The 27,968-nt window shown below is 35.4% G+C and overlaps 1 protein-coding gene across 3 annotated transcripts in view; it reads left to right on the top strand.

Moving 5' to 3' along the window:
• Nucleotides 1-27,968, top strand: part of HCRTR2 (hypocretin receptor 2) — a 117,761-nt gene that overhangs the window by 52,891 nt on the left and 36,902 nt on the right. The window lies entirely within an intron of this gene.

A 27,968-nucleotide genomic window follows, 5' to 3' on the forward strand; every position in this document is an offset into this window, starting at 1 on the left:
ATCTCAGCTCACTGCAAGCTCCGCCTCCCGGGTTTACGCCATTCTCCGGCCTCAGCCTCCCGAGTAGCTGGGACTACAGGCGCCCGCCACCTCGCCCGGCTAGTTTTTTGTATTTCTTAATAGAGACGGGGTTTCACTGTGTTAGCCAGGATGGTCTCGATCTCCTGACCTCGTGATCCGCCCGTCTCGGCCTCCCAAAGTGCTGGGATTACAGGCTTGAGCCACCGCGCCCGGCCAGCCCTGTATTTTTTTTTTAATAAAACACATTCTGCTCTTTCTTGTCCCCATCCTTCTATGAGTTGAATTAGTGACTCTACTCCAGAGTAATGGTGTTGCTTTCTCAGACCATATGGTGAGACAAAGGCATATGAGTTGTCATAAGCATGGTCTGTGTAGGCAAAGCATCGTATTCCACAAATTCTTCTTGAGAGATTCTAATATAGTATGTGCCAGACCTGCACAAGGCATAGAGAATAAAAATGTGCACCCCACACAGTCACTCCCCATTCATTCATTCAATAAATAGTCAAGTACCTGGAAATGCTAGTGCAGTGTATTGTAATTCCATATACATAAACTAATATTTTTAAGATATATGAAGGTTATGTTATAATTAATAAAGTCTTAATGTATTTTTTTAAATTACTGTAATCAAATTGAAATTGTAATTAAATATTTTCTTAATCAACAGAAACTAAAAGTATAATTTCTGTCAACTCCTTTTAAGTATAAATGTAATTAAATGCCTTGGACATTCTTCACATAATATAAGGATCTTTATACTTACAACATCTGGGAAGCCTTACTTGGGCTTATCACTGACAAAACATTTTCAAAATCTTTTCATTAGGTCCTCACCACAATACTGTTAGAAAGACAGCCTAAGCCGTTTTGTGCTTCCTCCTTAGTTGGGCATCCCTGTGCAATGAGAGGGACAAACAAGGTGGTTTTAAGGTCAGAAACATCCAATTGCAGCATCATTGGGAGATTTGCAAGAGCAGCTTTTATAAAACGTCAGCAACTCATGTATCTTTAAAGGATGTGTTGAATCTTGTGCTTTGACATTCTTCTTAGTTTCCTTCTTTCCTATTCTCCTCCCACTTTCTCTTTGTCCCTCTGTGGCTTCATTAATCCCATATTACAATACAAAGCAAATAATAGTCCTCTGAAGTGCTTCCTTCAGAAGCACTTCAGATTGAAGTCTGAAAAATGAAACCGCAATTTTTTTTTTCTTTTTTTTTTTGAGACAAAGTCTCATTCTGTCGCCCAGGCTGGAGTGCAATTGTGCCATGTCAGCTCACTGCAACCTCCGACTCCCGAGTTCAAGTGATTCTCCTGACTCAGCCTCCCGAATAGCTAGGATTATAAGCATGTACCACCACACTTGGCTAATTTTTGTATTTTTAGTAGAGATAAAATAAAAATAAAGATAAAATAAAATAAAATAAAATAAAAAGTGATAGTTTCACCATGTTGGCCAGGCTGGTCTCGAGCTCCTGACCTCAGGTGATCTGCTCACCTCAGCCTCTCAAAGTGCTGGGATTACAAGTGTGAACCACTGCGCCCGGCCAAAAACTGCAATTTTATCTTAGGGCACAGGTAAGCATAAAAACATCCAAAATGATGTATTTATGTTTAAGCTCTGCTTGTAGAGTGATACCAAATTCCAGGTGATTCTTTACATTATCAAGGAATTCATGAAAACAGGATATGAAGATTACTGAAGGATTCTTTTCATTAACAAAGTAACTTTTCTTATTTCAAATTTAATGCATCTATTTATAAAAGTTATAGAATTTAAATTTTAAAATATGAAGAAAAACAAGAAAAAATCAGCATAACATAATAATAGTTATAATTGATAATGTACTATTCTGTTACTTGATTTCTTAACCCTTGCAGTAGTCTATGATTTTTTTTTTTTAATCCATGTGTTACAGTTAGGGCTTAGAAAGGTTTAAGCACCTAGCCAAAGTTACACATTAAGTGGTTGATATCCACTTACTGAAAATTATTTATTGATTGAGAATTAGTCATGGAAATATCAATGGGTTATTTTGATTACTTTTTACATTACCCCCAAGGGGTCAGGATTAGTTTTAGATGATTTAAGTACGTTGGCTGAGTTCACAAAAGCTATTACTATGGGGACCTTAATTGAAATCCAACTCTATCCTATTCTGTTTCTTTTCCCTATCCCTCAAATATGTGTGTGTGTGTGTGTGTGTGTATTTACACACATAAAAACCTATTCTAATTTTATGCAACATGGAAAGCATTAATGTTTAACATGTATGTTTGAACAGGGAATTTTGTACTGCCTTAAAGATTATTCCTGTATATTACATACAATTAAATATTTGACTACTGCCTGTCTTAGTATGTTCATCTAATTGTTTCCTATTCCCATGAAAACTGTGTCACTCTGAGAACAGATACTGTATCCTATGCATCACTAGTCTCCCCATGGTGCATAATACTTGATATAAATTAGATACTATTGGTTATACTTGGCAGGGGAAAAGGGGACACTAAACAGGAAGAGTCAATTTCTATTGTGAACAAAGAAAAAAGCAAAAGGAGAGATAAATGGAATTAAATTAAAAATGAAATTGACAGTGTAGATAAATCTATGTAATGAAGATGCCAGTAACACAGGGAGAGAAATAAGATGGGGTGTAACAGTGATTATTTTCCCTAATAAGTAGTATTGTGGCAGTTGGAAAACAGATTATCAAAGCACTGGTTATAGTCTGAAGGATGAGGTGGTAGGTTACTTGGTTGGGCCTCAGGCATTGCAGTACAAACAGACAGTGAGGGAGGAGTCAATTAAGACTTACACAAAAGCAGAAGTCATGGTTGAGGTAGTGAGAGGATTTCCAGGACAGTGATGAATAACAGAACCTCAGCAGAAGGAGCATGTGGACCCACAGCATCATATGAATAATGATAGGGCCAAGGGAAAAGAAGTCAAGCAGAATGGGGATAGAAAAAAGTTTTGAAATTTATGTATAAGAGTTAAATGAAGAAAGTTATTAATGAAACTTACACAACAAATACTTTCTACAAAGAAGTTGAAAAGGAAGCAAGAGAGTTTAGAGTATAGGAAGAAAAAAATTAAAATATTTAATTTTAGTATGTAACGTAGGATTTGAATACCTTGAAACTGAAATTCAGTTTTTGATGCTGCTTCATAGCATCTTTGGCCTGACATGTATATCAAAATGTAAGAATGTCTGTATCTTACAGTCTGTGATTCTTGAGAAGTCAATACCATATTATTCACTACATTCATTCCTTCTTATTAAAACCACAATAATTTCTTCAATAATAATGTCAGTACAGATTATAAATAAACAAAAATATCCAATAAAATGGCCCTGAAGCTATCACACCAATAGCCCCTGAGATCTTATCCCATTCCATTTATCTGCTGAAGTCTTATTCAATTTCTGTATTAAGTACCAAGAAATTTCTTAGGCAATTAGTAAGTTCACTTGTGTTCTTAAAACTTCACAGAATGAAAAATTAAAATTTTAAATCTCTTTTTCTAAAACAATTTTTTACAACGACTTTTCAAGGTTTTTTAAATCATATTTATGGACAAAGTAACTTATTTTAATGAAAGTAAACATGTAGAAATGACTTAACCAAAACTAGCTATTCACAACTTTTCAGCACTTTTTTTGGGCGAGTTTAGGAACAAACTTCATATTCATTTTATTAATCCACTAAGTAGGGTCGTTTCACTTGCTTGGTTACTGTGCATGTGGATGAGGCTGATTTTCATGGTGGGATACTAAAAGGAGGGATTTTTGCAAATTAAACCACAAAGCTATCACCTCACACTTTTTAGGATAACCAACATTAGCAAAACCAAAGATGACAAATGTTAGCAAGGATGTGCAGAAATTGGAACCCCTGTATGCGTTGATAGAATTATAAAATGATGCAGCCACTATACACATCTTTGTTTTTGAGACTGTGTCTTGCTATGTTGTCCAAGCTGGCCTCCAACTCCAGGACTCAAGTGATCCTCTCACCTCAGCCTCCTGAAGAGCTGGAATTATAGGCATGAATCACTGTGCCGGCTTGGAATATTTTTATTTTCCTCAGAAAATCAAAAATAGAATTACCATATGATCCAGCAATTCCAGTTTTGGGTATATATCCAAAAGAATTTAAATTAAAATCTTGAAGAGATATATGCACTCTCACATTCATAGCAGTACTATTCACAAAACAACCTAAATGTCCATCCATGGATGAATGGGTAAAGAAAATGTGGTCTACACCTACAATGGAATATTATTCAGCCTTAAAAAAGAAGGGTATCTGTCTGAATACAACATCATAGATGAACCTGCAGGATGTTATGCTAGGTGGAATAAGCCAAGTATAAAAGGACAATTAGTGCATGATTCTACTTATATTAGGTATTTGAAATAGTCAAACTCATGGAAACAGAGACTAGAATGGTGGTTGCCAGGGGCTGGGAGGAGGCAGAAATGAGGAACTGCTGTCCAATGAGTACATAGTTTCAATTATGCAAAAATGAATAGGTTCTAGAGATCTCCTGTACAACATTGTGCCTACAGTTAATGATGCAGTATTATGCACTTAAACATTTATCAAGAGAGTAGATGCCATGTTGAGTGCTCTTTTCATAATGAAAGTACAGTAAAATGAAATGAAATATAATACAGCAGGTTTTACACACATAGCTTCACAGGCAAAAACTACTTGGGAAAAAAAAATGGAAGGTCCCCAGAGTTATGTGAGGGAACTAGGGTATGGGACAGGGTCAAAATGACAGTACCTGGAGCTCTCTGACTGGTCAGGCACCAACCAGCAATACTTTCATGCCTTAATTATAGTTTACTGCTGAGATAATTGAGAATGAGAGCTCATATTTACTAACCAGGATATGAATAGACTGAGAACTTTAAATAACTTTCCTTTAATTCCATAAAAATCTCCACTCTATTTTAAAGTATTTAGTACAGATTTTAGATGTAATAAACTGCCAAGATTTGAGCAACAACTATAAACATAATAAATGGTTGGCTTTATGGGTGGTTTTACACTAATGCCTCTAATAATAATAACAATAGCATAACAAAAATGAGTTTAAGATGACAGGATTCTTAGGACTTCATTACTCAGAGCATAATCCCTAGAAAGCAGCAGTCAGTATCTAACCCAGAAACTCCCAAGAGTTGTTTAACATTTAAAATGTATAATCTAAATTAAAGAAAACATGAGTAAATGGTATTGTTTCTCCTGAATTGAAGTAATATGGGATGTGTTGAAAGAATACATCAAAACATTTTTCACTGTCACCTAGCCTGATGACTGACATAGATTAATTACTACATAAATTTCCACTTCCATTTAATATCGATAAAGAGATTCAAGGGACTTAAACCACAGTACACAGTTTTGTATTTTGCACAAAGTGGATAATCACATTTTAAAACATGTGTAAGGCGTATTTGCAAACTTGAAACGTTGTCTTCAGTAAATATATGCTGAACGACTGAATTAACGAATAAAAATTCAGGCAAAACTTCAGGTGTGGCTCAGTCATCTGAATGTTATTATCCAATGAAACAGTGCAAAGATTTTTTTTCTGGTTTGTTTCTAGCCAATAAGACCAAGGTTCAGTCACTTCACTACTGTGTAGAATCATTTGTTGCGGGCTGCGAAGCAGTAAGAAGTATCACGTCTAATCTTTTCCATAATCAGCCAAGTTAGTTGGTACTTCCCGTAACTCTGGTACCCATAGGCCCTTGCTATTTCTAGACTTGAATGTCATTCAGAAATATGGTTTAGGCAAGGACTAGGAAAGATACACTGTTTTTCTAAAACACATGATCCAATCAATATTCTACTTACGATAGTCAACTATATACACTTCAGTAATGAGGTAAAAGAATGAAATTTATACATAACCTCACTTATATTTATAATAATAGACATACAGGTATTCTATTAAAGGAACTTTTTAATGTTTGACCAGCAAAAATTTCAATATCCCTTTTTATTAAGTTTAAGTTATTGTAATGAAATTAAACTTGTGAAGAGAGACTAATACTCTTTTAAGAGAAGCAATAACGAAATATCCATATAAAATTATACACTGCATTATTCTCTTTGTTTTAATGGCAAATAGAATCAAAAGGAATAACCCACTTTATTTAACTCAGTATCTGAAAGTGTCCCACTTATTTATTTCTAATTATAACTATGGGAAGTACTTGCAGTTTTCTTTTTAAGGAAAGGAAGCCAAGATTTTATAAAGTAAAAATCTGCTTTGTGTTTCTTTCCAAATTAGAAGAGAAATGCATCATCTTAATACAGCAGATTCAGTTATTATAAAGACTTACTCCATCCAAAAATTGAGTGAAAGAAAAAGAAATTGACTCACTTGTTAAAGAAAAAAGATTGCCAAGGCTTGCAAACTTGTGAGGTGGTGAAATAACAAACTAAAGACTAGCCAATATGAGCTATTTTGTTTGACGTGCTTTCCATTTAATAACTGCTGTATCAATCTAGCTGTTTCTCTATTTTTAATCATACATTTTGTTGTTGCTCTATATTTAACCATACCTTATACCTTCTATAATGGATGTCCCTTAAATACATCAAATTTAACATGTTCCAAAGACAACTCATAATCTCCTCATCTCCACCTCACTCTTCCTGCTGTGATCAGTCTCTCCATTTTTGTTCATTGTCCATCATCTTCTGCAGAACAGATGTGTCCTAACCCATTTTCCTAAACACATTTTTGTATACAAAATAATTTCCTTTTTTTTTTTAATTTCAAAGATCTATTCTGACAAACATTTGGCCTCAACCTATAATTAAAAACTTAACAACACTTATAGTTGCCTCAAAGAGCATCCCCTCTTTGTCAGTGTGCGACTATTTACATTAATTTGCATGTAATTCAGTTTCATACTCATTCACTGGGGTATGAATATTACTTTGTCAAATGGGCAATTAATTAATACACTCTTTATATATTCACTTATTAAAATGCACCACACAATTCCTAATTTCTTGGGAGTTCTCACTAAATCTATGGGCTGTAAATTTTGAAACAGCTGCAGCTGTTTATGCCATTGCTCTTGTTGTCCAATAGAGCCAGGTGGACGTTCTTTTTTGTTGTTGTTCTTTCCTTGAATAGAGTCGAAATTACAAATCTTTCTCTGACATGTTGTCTAAAAGGATATCATCTTACCTTATTCAGTATGAGTCCTAAAACTAGGAAATGTTTATCGAACTCTGATTGCAGATCAAGTTTAACTATCAAATGCAGATTAACTTTTCAGTAAAAATTTTGAAATATTCAGAGATAGAAATCTTGATGTTAGATGACAGAGATCACTTGTGAAGAACTTTATTAAATATTATTCTGTTGAAAAGTATATAATTTTTAGTGAACATCTATCATGCATTATGTTCCAAGCTTTGTGACAACTGTTTTAATGTCAATTAAAACAGTCCTATAAAATAGGTACAAGTATCTCAATCTTATACTTGTCAAAACTAAAGCCAGAGATGCTAAATAATTTGACTAAACAAGATATTGAACTTGAAGTCTGAAATAGATTTTTAACTCCGAGGTGCATAAACTTTACCTCTATAGTATCTATTTGTCTTCAAAGAGAATGAAGTTAAAGATTAGGCTTTTTTATTTTAGAAGAAAATATTTTTACACAATTCTAGATTCTTAACAGTAATTTGAAGAAATGATTGTCTGATGATTCAAGAAGAGTGAGGTACATTTTGAAAGAAGAGTGACAGACAAAAATGGATTTTTGAAAAATGAATAAAGCTTTTTTTTTTTTTTTTTTTTTTTTTTTTAAATGGAGTCTTGCTCTGTTGACCATGCTGGAGTGCAATGGTGTGATCTCAGCTCACTGCAATCTCCGCCTCTCGGGTTGTAGTGATTCTTCTGCCTCAGCCTCCCAAGTAGCTGGGATTACAAGCACCCACCACCACACTCAGCTAATTTTTTGTGTTTTTTAGTAAAGATGGAGTTTTACCATTTGGCCAGACTGATCTCAAACTCCTGACTTCAGGTTATCCACCCACCTCGGCCTCCCAAAGTGCTGGGATTACAGGCATGAGCCACGGCGCATGGCCAAAGCTGGTTTTTAAAAGTGGTCATTGTACATTATTATCAAATTTCATTTGAATGTCAAAAATTCTGAGGCAAGGAGGAGCTTAAGCCCAGGAGTTTGAGACCAGCCTGGAAAAAATGACAAGACCCCATCTTTACAAAAACAATAATAAAATAACACTAGCCAGGCATGGTGGTGCACACCTATAGTTGTAGCTACTTGGGAAGTTGAGGTGGAAGGATTACTTGAGTACGGAAATGATGTTACAATGAGGGAGAATCATGCCACTGCACTCTAGCCTGGGCAAAAGAGCAAGACCCTGTCTCTAAAGAATAATAAATAAATAAATAAATAAATAAATAAATAAATAAATGTCTGGACAAGCCTAAAATCAGTAATATTTGGGGAAGATGCAAATAGTCTTTGCTTTATTTACTCAATTATTGAAACTATATTCTAAAATAGGAAGTAAAACATGATTTAATATTATTTAGTAAGTTAACCATATTGTAATTATTTGCAAGTCCATGTATGTTAAATATACATTACTATAAAATATAAATCAGTGTGGTTTGTAGCAGAGACCTGGATTTTTTATCTTTGTAGTGTACCTACACCGTCACAGAAAGGTTTGCCATCAGTCTCTAGATTAGGTGCAAATTCATTTAATGTGACCCATCCTATTATCTAAAAGGGTCATTCGGTTGTTTTCAGCCTTCATCTAAGACACTCTCTGATACTATTTCAGGAATTTATGAGAGCAAAATGACATAAGATGCCAAAGTAGAAATAGGTGCTGTGCTGCTTTACCTATATTGAGTTATTTTCTTCTCTCCAGGATCAGATATCAATGATAAATTCTCTAATGTCAAAAAATAAAACCTGGGTCATGTACATTTTACACAATCAATGTCAGTCATTCAGTCACTCAGCAACCATTGAGAATCTACTGTATTTAGAATGGAACACCTGATTTATTTAGAAAAAAGGTAAAAGGTTGGTTTTGTAAAATGACACATACAATTTAAGGAAAAAAGAAGATTATAAAATACTGTAAGAAGAGAGGGGAGAAATGACTAGATTACTTTGAGGATTACCTAGTGTTAAAATAAGTCCAGATTTAAATCAAGTTTATTAATTCTGAAAAAGATCACATACTAAAGAAGGCATCAAATTGCCCCATAAATGTGGATAAAACTTCTGTAAGATAATGAAAGCCCTAGAGAGTAATGTTCTACTCCATTTTCTAATTGGCAACAAATGTATGAAACTGGTACACCAGAATAATAATAAAAAAAAAATGCAAAAAGCCAGGTAGTACCAAATGTTGGCAAAAATGCAGACAGCTGGGAAACTCATACTAGCTGAAAACTGGTACTGCAACAAGCACTTTAGAAAACTTAATGGCAGTTATGTAGTAATGGTGCTCATATGGATACTCTTTGATAGCAATTTCACTGTTACATACATAACTAACAGAAATCTACGCATATGTGTCAGAAGACATACATAAGAATGTTAGTAACAGCCTTGTTTACAATAGCCCTGAATTAGAATGAACCAAAATGTCCATCAATTGTAGAGTATTTCAATGATAATATAATCACACACTGGAATGAAAATGATGGAACTACTGCTAAACATACAACCTAGATCTTACAAACATAATCATAAGTGAAAGAAATTTAGACACAAAATAACACACAAATTTTGATTCTACCTAGACAAAGTTAAAAACAGATAATAGTTACTCTATGGTGTTATAAATCAGTATATGGATTTCCTTTTGTTGGCAGGGGGGATGTTGTTGGAGAGGAAATATGAAGAGAGCTTCTGGGGTGCTGGTCATGTTGTATTTCTCAGTCTGAATAGTAGTTACAAGGGTATGTGAACTCTGTTGTAATTTGTCCAGTGATACATGATGGTTTGTACATTTTTATACATGTGTGATACTTCAATAAAAATATCTGAAAAGCAACAACAGCAGCGGCAACAACAAAGCCCATTAGCCACAAGAAATAATCATATAAATTGTTTTTGTCAAATAAATGTGTTATAAATAACTTATCTCACTCTTTGGCATATATTTTTGTCCTCTTTTGATATACCCTAATTTTAGGTTTGTTTAATTTTTCAAACATGTCCGTTATGTTTAATACATTTGATGAAATCTGTTTAAGAAATGCTTATCTACTCCAACATCATATCAATGGGAATTTTATTTTTTATTTTTTATAACAATTTTATTAATTACACGTGTACATTCGGATCTTCAAAAGAGAGTGAAGTCTAAAGAAGTGGTGAAAGCAAGATGCTTTTATACTTTTTCTCCCCCCCCCTTTTTTTTAAATTATACTTTAAGTTCTAGGGTACATGTGCACGACATGCAGGTTTGTTACATATGTGTATGTGTGCCATGTTGGTGTGCTTCACCCATTAACTCGTCATTTACATCAGGTATAACTACGAATGCTATCCCTCCCCCGACCCTCTCCCCAAAATAGGAGCCCGTGTGTGATGATCCCCTTCCTGTGTCCGAGTGATTTCATTGTTCAATTCCCACCTATGAGTGAGAACATGCAGTATTTGGTTTTCTGTTCTTGCAATAGTTTGCTGAGAATGATGGTTTCCAGCTGCATCCATGTCCCTACAAAGGACACAAACTCATCCTTTTTTATGGCTGCATAGTATTCCATAGAGTATATGTGCCACATTTTCTTAATCCAGTCTGTCACTGATGGACATTTGGGTTGATTCCAAGTCTTTGCTGTTGTGAATAGTGCCACAATAAACATACGTGTGCATGTGTCTTTATAGCAGTATGACTTATAATCCTTTGGGTATATCCCCAGTAGTAGGATGGCTGGGTCAAATAGTATTTCTAGTTAGATTCTTGAGGAATCGCCCCACTGTTTTCCACAATGGTTGAACTAGTTTACAGTCCCACCAACAGTGTAAAAGTGTTCCTATTTCTCCACATCCTCTCCAGCACCTCGTTTCCTGATTTTTTTAATGATTGCGTTTCCAACTGGCGTGAGATGGTATCTCTGATGGCGAGTGATGATGAGCATTTTTCATGTGTCTGTTGGCTGTATGAATGTCTTCTTTTGAGAAGTGTCTGTTCATATCCTTTGCCCACTTTTTGATGGGGTTGTTTGTTTTTTTCTTGTAAATTTGATTGAGTTCGTTATAGGTTCTGGATATTAGCCCTTTGTCAGATGAGTAGATTGCAAAAATTTTCTTCCATTCTGTAGGTTGCCTGTTCACTCTGATGGTAGTTTCTTTGACTGTGCAGAAGCTCTTTAGTTTAATTAGATCCCATTTGTCAATTTTGGCTTTTGTTGCTGTTGCTTTTGGTGCTTTAGACATGAAGTCCTTGCCCATGCCTATGTCCTGAATGGTATTACCTAGGTTTTCTTCTAGGGTTTTTATGGTATTAGGTCTAACATTTAAGTCTCTAATCCATCTTGAATTAATTTTTGTATAAGGAGTAAGGAAAGGGTCCAGTTTCAGCTTTCTACTTATGGCTAGCCAATTTTCACAGCACCATTTATTAAATAGGGAATCTTTTCCCCATTTCTTGTTTTTGTCAGGTTTGTCAAAGATCAGATGGCTGTAGATGTGTGGTATTATTTCTGAGGGCTCTGTTCTGTTCCTTTGGTCTTTATCTCTGTTTTCGTACCAGTACCATGCTGTTTTGGTTACTGTAGCCTTGTGGTATCGTTTGAAGTCAGGTAGCATGATGCCTCCAGCTTTGTTCTTTTGGCTTAGGATTGTCTTGGCAATGCGGGCTTTTTTTTGGTTCCATATGAACGTTAAAGCATTTTTTTCCAATTCTGTGAAGACAGTCATTGGTAGCTTAATTGAGATGGCATTGAATCTATAAATTACCTTCGGCAGTGTGGCCATTTTCACAATAGTGATTCTTCCTATCCATGAGTATGGTATGTTCTTCCATTTGTTTGTGTCCTCTTTTATTTCACTGAGCAGTGGTTTGTAGTTCTCCTTGAAGAGGTCCTTTACATCCCTTGTAAGTTGGATTCCTAGGTATTTTATTCTCTTTGAAGCTATTGTGAATGGGATTGTATTCATGATTTGGCTCTCTGTTTGTCTGTTACTGGTGTATAAGAATGCTTGTGATTTTTGCACATTGATTTTGTATCCTGAGACTTTGCTGAAGTTGCTTATCAGTTTAAGGAGATTTTGGGCTGAGACATGGGGTTTTCTAAATATACAATCCTGTCATCTGCAAACACGGACAATTTGACTTCTTCTTTTCCTAACTGAATACCCTTGATTTCTTTCTCTTGACTCATTGCCCTAGCCAGAACTTCCAACACTATGTTGAATAGGAGTGGTGAGAGAGGACATCCCTGTCTTGTGCCAGTTTTCAAAGGGAATACTTCCAGTTTTTGCCAATTCAGTATGATATTGGCTGTGGGTTTGTCATAAATAGCTCTTATGATTTTGAGATACGTTCCATCAATACTGAATTTATTGAGAGTTTTTAGCATGAAGGGCTGTTGAATTTTGTCAAAGGCCTTTTCTGCATGTGTTGAGATAATCATGTGGTTTTTGTCTTTGGTTCTGTTTATATGCTGGATTACGTTTATTGATTTGCATATGTTGATCCAGCCTTGCATCTCAGGGATGAAGCCCACTTGATCATGGTGGATAAGCTTTTTGATGTGCTGCTGGATTCAGTTTGCCACTATTTTATTGAGGATTTTGCATCGATGTTCATCAGGGATATTGGTCTAAAATTCTCTTTTTTTGTTGTATCTCTGTCAGGCTTTGGTATCAGGATGATGTTGGCCTTGTAAAATGAGTTAGGGAGGTTTCCCTCTTTTTCTATTGATTGGATTAGTTTCAGAAGGAATGGTACCAACTCCTCCTTTTACCTCTGGTAGAATTCGGCTGTGAATCCATCTGGTCCTGGACTTTTTTTGGTTGGTAGGCTATTAATTATTGCCTCAATTTCAGAGCCTACTATTGGTCTATTCAGGGATTCAACTTCTTCCTGGTTTAGTCTTGGAAGAGTGTAAGTGTCCAGGAAATTATACATTTCTTCTAGGTTTTCTAGTTTATTTGCATAGAGGTGTTTATAGTATTCTCTGATGTAGTCTATGTTTCTGTGGGTTCGGTGGTGATATCCCCTTTATCATTTTTTATTGCGTCTATTTGATTCTTCTCTCTTTTCTTCTTTATTAGTCTTGCTAGTGGTCTATCTATTTTGTTGATCTTTTCAAAAAACCAGCTCCTGGATTCACTGATTTTTTGAAGGTTTTTTTGTGTCTCTATCTCCTTCAGTTCTGCTCTGATCTTAGTTATTTCTTGCCTTCTGCTAGCTTTTGAATGTGTTTGCTCTTGCTTCTCTAGTTTTTTTAATTGTGGTGTTAGGGTGTCAATTGTAGATCTTTCCTGCTTTCTCTTGTGGGCATTTAGTGCTATAAATTTCCCTCTACACATTGCTTTAAATGTGTCCCAGAGATTCTGGTATGTTGTATCTTTGTTCTCATTGGTTTCAAAGAACATCTTTATTTCTGCCTTCATTTCGTTATGTACCCAGTAGTCATTCAGGAGCAGGTTGTTCAGTTTCCATGTAGTTAAGTGGTTTTGATTGAGTTTCTTAGTTCTGAGTTCTAGTTTTATTGCACTGTGGTCTGAGTGACAGTTAGTTATAATTTCTTTTATTTTATATTTGCTGAGGAGTGCTTTACTTCCAACTATGTGGTCAATTTTCGAATAAGTGCGATGTGGTGCTGGGAAGAATGTATATTCTGTTGATTTGGGGTGGAGAGTTCTGTAGATGTCTATTAGGTCTGCTTGGTGCAGAGTTGAGTTCAATTCCTGGATATCCTTGTTAACTTTCTGTCTCGTTGATCTGTCTAATGTTGACAGTGGGGTGTTAAAGTCTCTCATTATTATTGTATGGGAATCTAAGTCTCTTTGTAAGTCTCTAAGGACTTGCTTTATGAATCTGGGTGCCCCTGGATTGGGTGCATATATATTTACGATAGTTAGCTCTTCCTGATGAATTGATCCCTTTACCATTATGTAATGCCCTTCTTTGTCTCTTTTGATCTTTGATGGTTTAAAGTCTGTTTTATCAGAGACTAGGACTGCAACCCTGCTTTTTTTTGTTTTCCATTTGCTTGGTAGATCTTCTTCCATCCGTTTATTTTAAGCCTATGTGTGTCTCTGCATGTGAGATGGGTCTCCTGAATACAGAAAACTGATGGGTCTTGATTCTTTATCCAATTTGCCAGTCTGTGTCTTTTAATTGGAGCATTTAGTCCATTTACATTTAAGGTTAATATTGTTATGTGTGAACTTGATCCTATCATTATGATATTAGCTGGTCATTTTGCTCACTAGTTGATGCAGTTTCTTCCTAGCATTGATGGACTTTACATTTTGACATGTTTTTGCAATGGCTGGTACCTGTTGTTCCTTTCCATGTTTAGTGCTTCCTTCAGGATCTCTTGTAGGGCAGGCCTGGTGGTGACAAAATCTCTAAGTAATTGCTTGTCTGTAAAGGATTTTATTTCTCCTTCACTTATGAAACTTAGTTTGGCTGGATATGAAATTCTGGGTTTAAAATTCTTTTCTTTAAGAATGTTGAATATTGGCCCCCGCTCTCTTCTGGCTTGTAGAGTTTCTGCTGAGAGATGTGCTGTTAGTCTGATGGGCTTCCCTTTGTGTGTAACCCGACCTTTCTTTCTGGCTGCCCTTAACAGTTTTTTCCTTCACTTCAGCTTTGGTGAATCTGACAATTATGTGTCTTGCAGTTGCTCTTCTCGAGGAGTATCTTTGTGGCATTCTCTGTATTTCCTGAATTTGAATGTTGGTTTGCCTTACTAGGTTGGGAAAGTTCTCCTGGATGATATCCTGCAAAGTGTTTTCCAACCTGGTTCTATTTTCCCCGTCACTTTCAGGCACACCAATCAAACGTAGATTTGGTCTTTTCACATCATCCCATATTTCTTGGAGACTTTGTTCATTTCTTTTTACTCTTTTTTCTCCACACTTCTCTTCTCGCTTCATTTCATTCATTTGATCTTCAATTGCTGATACTCTGTCTTGCAGTTGATCAAGTCGGTTACTGAAGCTTGTGCATTTGTCACATAGTTCTCGTGTTATGGTTTTCATCTCAGTTCTTTTAAGGTCTTCTCTGCATTGATTATTCTAATTATCCATTTGTCCATTCTTTTTTCAAGGTTTTTAGTTTCTTTGCACTGGTTATGTATTTCCTCCTTTAACTCTGAGAAGTTTGATTGACTGAAGCCTTCTTCTTTCAACTTGTCAAAGTCATTCTTCATCCAGCTTTGTTCTGTTGCTGGTGATGAGCTGTGTTCCTTTGGAGGGGGAGAAGCGCTCTGACTTTTTGAATTTCCAGCTTTTCTGCACTTTTTCCCCATCTTTGTGGTTTTATCTGCCTTTGGTCTTTGATGATGGTGACGTACTGATGGGGTTTTGGTGTGGGTGTCCTTTCTGTTAGTTTTCCTTCTAACAGTCAGGACCCTCAGCTGTAGGTCTGTTGGAGTTTGCTTGAGGTCCATTCCAGACCCTGTTTGCCTGGGTATCAGCAGCGGAGGCTGCAGAAGATAGAATATTGCTGAACAGTGAGTGTTGCTGTCTGATTCTTGTTCTGGAAGCTTCGTCTCAGGGGTGTACCCTGCCGTGCGAGGTGTGAGGTGTCGGTCTGCACCTAGTGGGGGATGTCTCCCAGTTAGGCTACTCAGGGGTCAGGGACCCACCAGAGCAGGCAGTCTGTCCGTTCTCAGATCTCAACCTCAGTGCTGGGAGATCCACTGATCTCTTCAAAGCTGTCAGACAGGGGCAATTCAGGAATTTTATTTTTTAACTGTCAAATTTAGATCTATAAGTTACTTGGAATTTATGTTTGTATATGATGTGATGTAGAAATCAAATTTTTATTTTTTCTCTGTAGATATGAATTTATTCAGTATCACTTGTAGAAAAGATACTTCTTTGATATTGCAGTACATGGCACTTTTGTCATATGTCAAGAGTCCTTATATATGTAGGTGTGGATCTCAACATTTTTTGTTTGTTTTGTTCTTGTTTTGGATCGCAATTGTTATTCTATTCCCTTGATCTACATTTCTGTTCTTGTACCAGTACTATACTGTTTTGTTTACTGACACTTTGTATTACTATTTGATGGCTAATGTGAATCCTTGAAATTTGATTTTCCACAATTTAATACTGACTAATTTTGGTCCACTGTATTTTATATAAATTTTCAAATCAGCTTGCCAGTCTTTACCAAAAGAACACTAGAACTTTAATTTGGAATGTGTTGAATCCATATATCAATTTTAGAGAAAACTCACAGCCTTACAATATTTATTGTTCTATTCCATGAGTATGGTATATCCCTCTATCCATTTAGGTTATTTTTCATATTCCTCATATCTTACAGTGTAGAAATCATGTGTTTCTCATTAATTTTTTCCTAGTTGTTGAACATTTATTATTCTATTGTCAATAGTATCCTCTATTTAAATTGCATTTTCTAGTTGTTTTTGTTTAATAGAGATAGAATTGATTTTGTGTATATACATTATATTTTATATATCACTTTCACATAGCTCTTAAGTTATATATTGTTTTATATTCAGCAAGTGTTATAAAGGTATTTATTAAGATTAGTAGTTTATCTGGAGATTCTTTCACTCTTAATAAGTATGCCCTCTGTGGATAATGATAGGTTTTATTTAATCCTTTCCAAACTTCATTATTTTATTTATTTTTATTGCTTTATTACCATTGCTGCAGCACAATGCTAAATAGAAATTACCATAAAAGACTTTGTGAACTTACTCCTGGTCACTGAGCGAAAGACTGTGTATGAGAATTAGTAAAATATTTGTAGATATTAACTTTTGAGAATTTAGCTGTCAATCCCAATATGACAAGTTGGAGGTGATGCATTTTTTTCTTCCTGCTTTAAGAATTTTCCTTTTGTTACTGGTTTTCAGCAGTTTTATGATAATATAAGTGGGTGTGATTTTCTCTTATATTTTTGTCCTGGTTGAAATTTATAGCACTTCTTAAATCTATAAATATATACCTTTAATTAGTTTTGAAAAATTCTTAGATAATATCTTTGCCTTGCCAATATCTTTTTAAACATTGCTTTTGCCTCAGGCTACTTCTATACACACATGTTGAGAATCCAATCACATGTATAGTAGAATTTTCACCATGTGTTATCCACAATCTTCTGCATTTTCCTTTTTTCCTCTCTGTTCTTTAGCTTGGATATTTTCTATTAGTTTGTATATTCCTATTAGATGGTTCTATCTAATCTTTCTGTTAAATTTATTTGTTGTGTTTCCAGTTCACATATTTTTAAGTACTATAATTTCCTTGGACTATTTTTCTATTTTTTATATTCTTTATAGTACATTTAATTTCTTGACCTTATTAATTCAATCATTTAAAAATTTCTGAAATATTTTATGAAAAATTGTAGAAATTATCTGATGTTCTAGATAATGTTGTCTTCTTTCCTAGAGAATTTGCTTTTGCTTTGGCCAGCAGCTAGTGTTGGGACAGAAAACCACTATCCCATCAGTCACTGGAGGCATTGGAAGCTGGGCTTCATTCTTTAGGAGAGCTTGTCTACTTCGGATTTTTCCCTACTAGAGTTCACAACTTGAAGTTACAGCTGAAAGCCAGGGTTGTTTACCTATTTGATAGGCCTTGACTCCAATTATCATCTTAGTTTTGGTTAGACTACTAAATGTCCTGCTCAGCATCTCCTATTATCTGCTTTGTTCTCTTTTTCTCTTCTCCTGTTCTTAGCTAGTGTTTGCAAATTGCCAAAAAGTTTGAGAAGAAAAGAGGTGCTAAATGCCAGAGCATCTCCCCCTTGCATTTTCTCCAGGATATTGGCTTTGATGTCCCTTCTGCCTTAGTAGCTTTCCAATGTCTTAAAGAAATGTGTAACATTTCTGGTTTTTTTAGGTGGGAAGTTTATTCTGCAGTAAGCTTATCTGCCATTACCAGAAATAGGAACTATTTTGTAATGGTAAAACAAATGTATACTTTTGTACTACAATATTTAGTACTTCAGAGATCAATTGGCACTTCCTGGATATTCCCAATCAGGAAAATGTGGTTGAAACTACACAGTTTTCTGGAGATGATTTAGGTTCTTCCCTTCTTACTGTAATTCTGTTTCTGGTTGATCTTATCCACTCCACAAGCTCTCGTCACTATTTCTATTCTGATGAATCCCAAATATTTACATGTAAAGAAATTATATCCCCTGAAGTATAGAACCATAAATCTAAATGCCAACTGGATATTGACACTAAGACAACTCACAGGTGCTTCACAATTACATATACAAGGTTGAATATCTCATCTTCTCTCTGGTCTTCCAAACAAAGCTACCTCATTATCCTTTATCCCCTAGCTCAGTGAGCACCCCCAGCTGTCAAGCAATATACCCGCTCATCATCCTCAGTTCTCGTTACTCTCTCATCCTCATATCTAATCCCTCACTAAGGCCTGATATTTCAACCTCATTGTTATTTTTGCAATTCACCTTTTTCCATTTTTTGGTTACCAATTTGCTTTCTTGGAATTTTAAAACTGTCAATATTAATCTCCCTGCTTCCAACAAAAGACATATATTTTCCACATATTCCCCCTGAATCATCTTTGAAAAATAGTAGCAGGATGTTGCCATTCTGTTGCTTAAAATCCCTCAGTAATTTTGTAATTTTCCAATTCTCCATAGTCTGCTGGATGGTATCCAAATGTTTTAACTGAATACACACACACACAAACACACACATACACCCACATACATTTTATGATTCATAAGTTGAGTTTAATAGAAAGATAGAACATCTAGAAGACAAAAACAGTTGTAGTCAGAAATTCTGGTACGCAAAGTAAGAGCGAGAGCAAGAATTAGAGGTGTAACTCTGAATTATAATATTGGGTTGGTCTTCAATAGATGAGACATAAAGTTGTGAGAATCAATAAGAACAACTAAGGAAAGATAATGAAAGAACAAAAGACAAGTGGATTAAAAACAGATATGTGGTGAAAGAGAAAAACATTTCTACAGAAGAGACCCCCAAAATAAATTCATTGCAGGTAGTAAGATGAACAGAAGTCAAATGTCTTGGGGAGGATAGGATTGGTTGCTTGTGTATGTTAATTAATGCAAAAAGATCAAACAGAAGGACTGACTTTATGGCCCTGAAGAGCTCTGACAACAGGATCAAAATCCAGATGCATTTCTAAGACATCACACTGGGAACAGGGACTTGTAATGGCTTATCTACAAAGTGCAAAAAGATGTGTGTAACCAAAAGGTTGTCATTTCCTCTAAAACAAATTTTACTGAAGTGAAACTGTAACTACCAGGTATGGAACCTTCTCTCTTCTCCTCAGGCCAGCCCTAAAGCCCTGTGAAGCTCTATTAATAACACTGCTGTTTTGTTCTCTGGCAGCTCTTGGTGCCAGCAGGCTTGGTGCCAATTTGTGGTTGAGCCCCTCCCTGGGAGAAATCATGCCACTCAGAGACAGCTGATAAGTCAAGCCTATTTTCCCACTTTCTTCACTGTATTTTACCTGTCTGAAGAATTTGTTTATGGATTTGATTTCTGTAGAGATAATAATCACAGGATTCAGTGGTATAGCATTCCTCTATGCATTTTCTTCCTGCACATTTGTGTGTGTGTGAAGATACTCTTTCTAAATCCCTTTCAAGACAAATTATTAATTATTCTCCACTGTACCTAATGGTTATCAACACTACAGAGACACCGTTGGTTGACAAAAGTTCTCACTTTTGAGCATAATGAGCAAGTGCCAGTGAGAAAACATTTATCTAATTAGAGACTTTTATATTCTCTTGAGAAAATAAAAACCAAAACGCATTTAAGATATAGTGCTGTTTGTGCATATGTGGTAAATTGTTTTATTTTATTTTATTTTATTTTATTTTTTTTTTTGAGACGGAGTCTCACTCTGTCGCCCAGGCTGGAGTGCAGTGGCGCCATCTCAGCTCACTGCAACCCCCGCCTCTTAGGTTCAAGCCATTCTCCCGCCTTAGCCTCCGGAGTAGCTGGGATTACAGGCACACACCACCATGCCCAGCAAATTTTTGTATTTTTATAGAGATGGGGTTTCGCCATGTTGGCCAGACCAGTCTTGAACTCCTGACCTCAGGTTATCCGCCTGCCTCGTCCTCCCAAAGTGCTGGGATTACAGGCGTGAGCCACAGTGCCTGGCCAGTAAATTGTTTTAAAAGTTTTATTTATATTCATATTAGATAACCTTTTGGGTGGCACATTTCACAACACAGATGCACTTCTTAACAGCCCTCCATTCGTCAGCGTTGTAAAAAAGGAAGTGGCACGTTTGCATGTAGTTCTTCTGAGACGGAGATTTAGGGACAACTTTGCCAAAGTGTGTAGCTGGAGAAAGGGAGATCGAGACAGACATATTGGTCCAGGAAGAGAAGGGGGTAAAACCAGCAATAGAAAGAAAGAGGGCCAATGCCATAGCAGTGGGATGGGGTGAAAACAAGAAAAAGAAAAATGCCTCAGGGTTTGGTGGAGGGTTTGTTTTACCTTTTTAAGATAATACTCATGGTCAGCTTCCCAGCTTCTTAAATCTGGACACTGTAATGATTTTGGATGACTCCATTCCATGACCTGTTTCAAGGTAGGTTTTTTGAAAATAGGAGTTAAATATAGGCTTTCTTTCCTACCTATTCAGTTGCGTTTTTTTCTTTTCAATTTAGAAATGTTGTTTTATTTCACGTTCCCTTACTTATATTTCATTTAGAAGGTGTTGGCCATTTTATCCGTCTTTAAACATTATTTTCTATCTAGAAAATCTGACCTCAAACAAATATACTCAGTTCTACATTATAAAAGATATTACAATGAATTTAATGCTTAAAACTCATTCTGGAAGTGACAATAGAAGCAGGTTCAAAGGTTTTCACTGACACTTTGTGGCAAACGGTGGAACTACAGTATATTTTGGCCAAGTTGTTGCCTGATTGTTTTATGTGTATAATATAACAAATAACAATCAAGAAGTTGTTATACTATTTATTTATTTATGTACTTATATATGTAAATTAAATAAACAACCAAGAAATTGCAAAGTGTTTTATTAAGATAATATCTAAACTGAAATATCACAACTTACTACAAATAATACTTTGTTTCAAAAATAATTTGAATAGCATATAAAAATCACAGTTGCTGTGATTAACATTGCATTAATATATTGGAACTCAGGTTTTTTGAAAAATTGTGTTGTCTTTCAATCTTTTAAAAGGTATCACATTTATAAAATGAGTCATTAAGATTATCCCTGGGCATTTTCATTCTGTATTGAAGGTTTTTGAGGGACATCACCATTAGTGCAAAGTGTATTTCACATTTTGTAGTCTGTCTTGTCATGGCAACTTTTTTTTTTTTGAGATGGAGCCTCACTCTGTCGTCCAGGCTGGAGTTCAGTGGTGCAATCTCGGCTCACAGCAGCCTCCACCTCCCAGGTTTGAACGATTCTCCTGCCTCAGCCTCCTGAGTAGTTGGGATTACAGGCTCCCACCACCAAGCCTGGCTAATTTTTGTATTTTTTAGTAGAGACAGGGTTTCACCCTGTTGGCAGTCTGGTCTCGAACTCCTGATCTCAGGGGATCCACCCACCTCAGCCTCCCAAAATGCTGAGATTACAGGTGTGAGCCACCGTGCCCAGTCAGCAACTAATTTTTTAAATTCTGGTAAAATATACATAATATATACAATTCAATAACTTAATCAGTTTTAAGTGTATAGTTCAATGACATTAAGTATATTCACCTTATAGTGCAACCATCGCCACTATCCACCTCCAGAACATTTAACATTTTTTAAAACTGAAACTCTTTATTCACAAAACAATAATGTCTCCTTCTCCTCTTCTCCTAGCCCCTGGGGAGAAAAAAGTTCTACTTTCTATCTGTCTGAGTTGATTGCTCTGAGTACCTCATATTCGTGGAGTCATGTAATCATTGTCCCTTTCTGTTTTTACCTTATTTTAATATAACCAAAATTAAATAAATAAGCAAATTCTTTAAATAAAATTGATATATTTAGTACAGATCCTTTTGAGACACTCAGTGGTCTACTAATTATGTACCATGTCCAATCACATCACAATATCATAAATTTTATAGTCAATTATTAGTTGACATTTTAAGGCCCAAGTATATGTTTAATAAGAGATGCAATCTTACATATGCAGTTTGCATGTTCTTAATCCAGTCTTAGCACCAGCGTATCACCTTAGTTTACATTTGTCTAAGTGCAAGTATTGGTTTTGGAATGTAATTTTGCTCATATACAATCTGTAAGATACTAAAACAAAAGCCAGTTTATTATAAGTGAAATAATGGCAAAGGCCTTTTTAAAAACAATGTATTATTTTCCCATTTGAAAATCAGTTTCGTCTTGAGCCCATAAAATAACAGGAAAATAACTTACATCATAAAGTCTATATCTGAATATTATTTAACACATTTTATAAAGATATCCTTCTTTGCATCATGGCTGCAGATGTTCTCATGCAGCTTGAGCCACTTTCCATGTCTTACAGAGAATGTGCAGGAGCTATATATCATCTGATTCTTTCAGAGAAAGAGCTGGTAAGACAAATGATAGTCTGAAAGATAAAGGAAAAAAAATTGTATCTTCTTGGCACCTCTGCATTTCAAAAATACTATTTCAATAAAGCCCATGTTAGAGGTGGGATTCAAGAATTCATTGAATCTGCATTCTTGCCTTCTGCTATCTTCTTTCGCCCTCATATGCTCAATTATTCCTCACTTATTCCTGGTTAATGAAGGCAGGTTTTTAAATACAGACTAACCATAAATTGACTTTAATATTGGTGCTTAATGGTTATTCACAGAACTGATTTAAAATGTGGTATCAAGTTCAGGTCCTGGGGCTTACCAAAGTTCATCAGAGGACAGTACATGGCGAATTGAGAACCATAGCCTGCTTTAAGTCTAAGAGAATATTGACAAATAGCTAAGTTATCTTTGAGCTCTCAGGTTTCACTCAAAAGAAATGAAGAAAGTAAATTATCTGTTTAGCCATTGGGCCTTTTTTTTCCTTTAAAAGAATTTGTTCATGGGAAAATATACCATACCAATGGCAGTAACATACTCTAAGTTTATGAGCAAATTGATTCCATACATAGTTACTGCAGAGTGTATTATAGGCAGTATTTTTGCTGGGAGAAAAGCAGCAGAAACTTGGCAAAGTAAGGGAAAGAGAAAAGGCAGCTTATAATGATAAAGAGCCTTTGTGCCAGTAGAGAGAGAAGAAAAAATACAAAAGGAATTCACAATGATCCACAGTAATTATAGAATGCAATTTATGGCCATGAAGGGTACAACATGTGATTGGGTATCAAAGAAGAAAGAAGCCATGTTAATTTAGCCTGATTAAAATATATATTGTGAAGCAGAAACTTTTTTATTTGGTTGGTTGATCAGTTGATTTTGGATAGTTTTGGGTAGTATTTAATTAGTTAAAAAGCTATTAAAATGGAATATGGGCCATTTCCAGACAGAGGAATGGTATGAGTGATGGCCTGGGCATGGAATATGTTTGATACACAGTGAAATATCAGATTCACTCTGGTGCACTGTGTATTTTATGGGAAACATTATAAAGGATAAAGGGCAAAAATTCAACTGAAACACAGTTACTGTCGGCCATCTGAGAATTGTGTACTGTCCAGGAGAAAAGAGAGCTCTCAGTGAAACAGAAGAGTTAATACAACAAGACATTGTGTCTGTCTGTACTCCTATATATTTTATCCATTAAAGACATTAATGGATTTTATCCATTTTATGGCATTTATTTTATTATTTTATGACATTTATCCATTAATGACATTAATGCATATAATATATAGGAGTACAGACAGGCACAATGCTGGAGAAACTATTAGGAGGTCACTGCAATACTCTAGCTAATGGTTACAACAATCTGACACTGGGTATTTGCAATAGGAATAGAAAGAATGTAATAGAGGAAAGAGATATTTTGGAGATTTCAAGCATAATTAATGGGAGAAAATGGAAGGTTATTATATTTCAGAGAAGCATAAAGTCCAGTGATAATTTTAACTTGTATAAATTTAGTGTGCTCTCAAGAGAAGGTGGTGTTTACTTTGTTCTTTTAGAACCTTGTATGGGTGAGTGGGTTACTGAATAAACAAATGTTTGCCTAACACAAATTTAGAGGATGTGCTCTTGTAGATATATGTGTAGTTCTGAATAGTCCATTTAAAGACAGATACTAGGTTTTCTTCCAGGGTTTCTAGAGTTTCACGTCTTACTTTTAAGTCTGTAATCCATCTTCAATTGCTATTTGTATATGGTGAGAGATATGGGTCCAGTTTTGTTCTTCTACATGTGGCTAATCCAATTTTCCCAGCACCATTTATTGAATAAGGTGTCCTTTCCCCAGTATCTGTTTTTGTTGACTTTGTTGAAGATAAATTGGCTGTAGGAATGAGTCTTTATTTCTGGGTTTTCTATTATGTTCTATTGATCCATATGTCTATTTTTATACTATTAATAGTAGCATGCTGTTTTGGTTACTATAGCCTTATAGTATAATTTGAAGTCAGTTAATCTGATGCCTCCAGCTTTGTTCATTTTGCTTAAGATTCATTTGATATTTGGGCAGAGCCACAGTCTTTAAATATTTGAATGGACGTATTGTGACAACCACACTTAACATATTTTTAAGTGGCACAGTAATATTATCTAACACAAACTCAAAATTCAAATGTATCCAATTGTCCCAATAGCTTTCTTTATAAACATCTTTTTTTTCTTTTTATTTCTTCTTAGGATTGAAAGGTAAATAACCTAGCATCTAAACAAGGGAACCAATGTGTGTGTGTGTGTGTGTGTGTGTATGTGTATATATATATACAATATATTTATATATTGCCTTGGCTTTTAAGAAAGCTTACAAGATCTCACACTGTCTTAATAGAGTGACAATAACCAAATCAATCATCCTTCTCATTGCTGCTCTGGATAGAATGCACCTGGAGAAATGACTGCAGTTATGGATTGCTCACTGAGAGCTTTTACTGATAATCTGAAGTGTGTTCAGAATAAAATAACCAGGGTGATGGAGAATGAAAAACCCAAAAGTTTCACATGATAGATTCTGATGATCCTTAGGCTGGAGAAGCATAGGCTAGGGAAGTGGGCATAGCTCTGGTTGTTAAATACTTGAATAAGTGCCTTTATGATTTGAATTCTGTTTCTCCAAAAAGATATGATTAAGTCCTGATGATCATTACTCAGAATGTGACCTTATTTGGAAATGGGGTCATTGCAGATGTAATTTGATATGGTAAAGTCATATTGCAGTAGGGTGGGCCTTTAATCCAATATGACTGGGATCCTTATAAGATCATGGCCATGGGAAGATAGAAACACAGTAGAATGTCAGGCACTGACAAAGGCAGAAATTGGAATTGTACTGCTGCAAGCCAAAGAGCACCAAAGATTGCCTGCAAACCACCAGAAAATATGAAGAGACAAAGAAGAATTTTACTACAGCTTTCAGAGACAGGACAGCCCTGCTCACACCCTGATTTGAGACTTCTAGCTCCAGAACTGTGAGACAGTAAGTTTGTTTTGTTTTCAGACACCAGGTTTATGGTATTTTGTTACAGCAGCCCTAGAAAACAAATACAATGTACATAAATAGGTAAGGTTTATTCATTCAGTTCCAAGAAATAATTAGGATGCAGTAAGCAGAAATGAAGGGAAAACAGAACATGAACAAGAACTTGCTAGTAATGAAAGCCACTACAAAATGAACTCAAGGGCTCCAGCAGGTTTTAAATTACCTAGTATTATAAATGTTCAAGCAGGATGAATCAGAGATGGTGCAGAGGTGATTACTCATGCATCAGATGGAAGGTTAGACTGAATAACCTCCAAGTGAAATATTATATAATCCTATCTTAAAGCCCTGTCAAATAGAGACTGGTACCTTCCTTTTCCTTTTCTGCTCCAATCAAGAGGATATATGGGTGATATAGCATGGCGGATAAGACTTAAATTCAAGATATAGTACTTAGTTTTACTTTTATGTACTCCAGTACTTAATTTTTTCTTAGGCAGGTCCCTTAACTTCTCTCTCCTTATTTTCCCATCTGTTAAACAGAGATATTAATACTATTCATTTCATAATGTTATTATGATGACACTAGTTAATAATTTAAAATGCTTAGAACAAGGCACAGCACATATTAATGACTAAATAAGTGTTTTTGAACATATACTTGCTCTACTATTATCTAGATTGCCTAGATATAATGCATTAAGTCTTCCCACCAGCGCCATTCCTCATGTCCAAAATACAGGGTTAAAAGATTAGAAATAATTGCATGTTTTCTAAAAGTCCTGTGCATTTTTCTAGATCTAATATTGTACTATTTGGACAACTTGTTGACCAAGTACCAGAAATATAATATTTTTTGTCAATTTTCTCATAACAAACTGTGATAATGTGTTTGTCAGCTGCTAGGATGGGTTTGTGTGTGTGTGTGTGTGAATGTGTGTGTGTGTGTTTCAAGTGTTTAGAGAAAATAAATCACTCAATGGCATCATTTTCAAATAATAACAACTACAGCTACCCTGATTAAGGTTCACCTAAGTTTTGGATATTACCACGCAAGAGTTAGAAGATGATGTGAAGTTTTCAAAATTAAATCCTCCCAAATCCAGATATTTTGTTAAATTGACATCTGTTGATAGCTGACAGCCAATTTCAGCTTCAGGAACTAGTAAGAACATTTTCCAGCTTACAAAACTATTAATACAAGTTACATAATTGTCAAAAGAAATCCTCATTCAGTGATTTAAATGTAACAAAATGAGGTTTTATTTATTCACTATATAAAGATACTAATCCCTGCATTATTTGGGTGCATGGGTGACAGCTCTGACAAGTTTGTGATGCCCCAGACAAATTCAGTAACTTTCACTGAAGCAAACCCATGAATAGATGTGATGGCAGTGTGTGCATCTGTATAACTTCAGAGCTAGTGATTATGTAACTTTTATATATGTCAGACCGAGGGAGGACAGAGAATGGAGGAACTGGATGTTCTTTCGGTAAAGAGCAACTGAATGAGACAGGACAGCTTTTGAACTGGGGATATACTACAAGGCAATGAGGGAGGCTGGTTATGAAAGTATTTAAAACTATGATTGCAGGGTGATGTTTAGAGGCCCTAAGGTAATAGAAAGGAGGCAAAATTGAGTGTCTGGAACTTATATGTACTTTATTACAATACTCTTATTTTCACCAAAGAAGGCAACCCATGTGGTGAAAAGACCACAAGTATTGGAGCTTAAGCCAAGTTATAGCTGTAGTTTTATATTTTGTGAGCCCATATGTCCTCAGACAAGTTTTGTGAATTAATTTCCTGTGTCTCAGCTTCCTGTTTTATAAAATTTGGGTAATATCATTATCCCTTAAGATTGTTGTCAGCATTAAAAAACGTAAGTATATGAACCATCTAGCTCAGTATTTGGCAAAGGTGGGAGCTGAATAATTTTTGGCTCTCACCTTAAAAAAAAAAACTATTTGTTAAAAGTTCCAAATGCAGGATTTAGGAGCAGATATGGGTCAAGGTCATGGATGAGGTAACCACTACAGTGCAATAAAAATTGCTAGTTCCTAATTTATCTTAACTCAGCAACCATTTCTTGAGACTCTACTA

The sequence above is a fragment of the Theropithecus gelada genome, chromosome 4 (genome assembly GCF_003255815.1).
Source record: "Theropithecus gelada isolate Dixy chromosome 4, Tgel_1.0, whole genome shotgun sequence".
NCBI classification, from domain to species: Eukaryota; Metazoa; Chordata; class Mammalia; order Primates; family Cercopithecidae; genus Theropithecus; species Theropithecus gelada.